The 1052-nt window shown below is 45.4% G+C and overlaps 1 non-coding gene across 1 annotated transcript; it reads right to left on the minus strand.

The window, feature by feature from the left end:
- Positions 1-519: 519 nt before the first annotated feature.
- Positions 520-651, minus strand: LOC132652623 (small nucleolar RNA SNORA17). The gene has a single exon (XR_009590217.1). It is a non-coding gene; the product is annotated as a small nucleolar RNA SNORA17 (small nucleolar RNA).
- Between the last annotated feature and the right edge of the window lie 401 nt (positions 652-1052).

Genomic DNA, 1052 nt, shown 5'->3' on the forward strand with positions numbered 1-1052 from the left:
GCCTAGACCAGCAACCTCTGTCAGGCCTTTGGTAGTAACAGGCCCCTGCTGTTACATGGTCATGGTCCCAGGTGGCATCCCTGGCTGCTCACATCAGTCTGATCATCAGTACCCTCAAGTCTCCAGTCCTGCCTCTCTTCATCAAGCCCATATCCTTCTGTTTCTCTTTCTTTTCCATTTCCCCTCTTAGTAGTGCCCGGGATCTCTGAGTGTCTGGGGCCATCTCAGGAGTGCTATATCCCATTTGTGCATTATGACACCAGGCAGGGGTCATCTTGGCCATGGTCTATTCCCCAGGCCTGGATGGCACCAGACTTGTGGTCCTCTCAGGCTTGCTCCTTGCCTGGCCCATCTGAGTGACCCCACGCAAGGGTCATCTGTTTCCGGCCCACTCCTGCCCTGGACCTGAGGTCCCCAGCCTGCATGTCATCAGACTGGTGGTCATCTCAGGCTAGCTCCATGTCCAGGCCCCATGGCACTGATCTAGTGGTTGTCTCAGGCTCATTTTGTTTTTCAGGGACTGTTATGCTACTAATCATTCAGTTGTTCACAGGTCAGAAAACTGAACATAGACATAGCCTCTCTCCGTTCTACCACCTACTGACGCAAATGTGACACAGCAGCTACACCTGTAGTGCTTCTGGGACCAGGGATTAGTCTTATATTCTTATTGAGATTCCATCTTATTGTTTGTGTTTCAACAAAAAGAATAATTTAAGTCCCTGGCTCTGATTGTGCCATTGTAGCCTTGCTGTTTGGTATATATACATTCAAGACTGCATGTCTTCTTTACAAACTCTTTTATTACCATTTTGTAATCCTTTTGTGGATATGAGAATTCTCTTTAATCTGCAGTCTACTACTTCTATTACTAATATAATCACCTCTGCTTTCTGTGAACTAATGTTTATCAGTACTCCTCACTGTTTTACCTTTAAAAATCCTATGTGCACAAAGGGAGTTTCTTACAGACAGTTTACCGTTGGGCCACTCTGATGGTCTTGAGAACTGATTCATTTAGACTATTTGCATTTAATTTAATAATGATGTAT

This window comes from Meriones unguiculatus, chromosome 2, assembly GCF_030254825.1.
Source record: "Meriones unguiculatus strain TT.TT164.6M chromosome 2, Bangor_MerUng_6.1, whole genome shotgun sequence".
In the NCBI taxonomy this organism is placed as follows: domain Eukaryota; kingdom Metazoa; phylum Chordata; class Mammalia; order Rodentia; family Muridae; genus Meriones; species Meriones unguiculatus.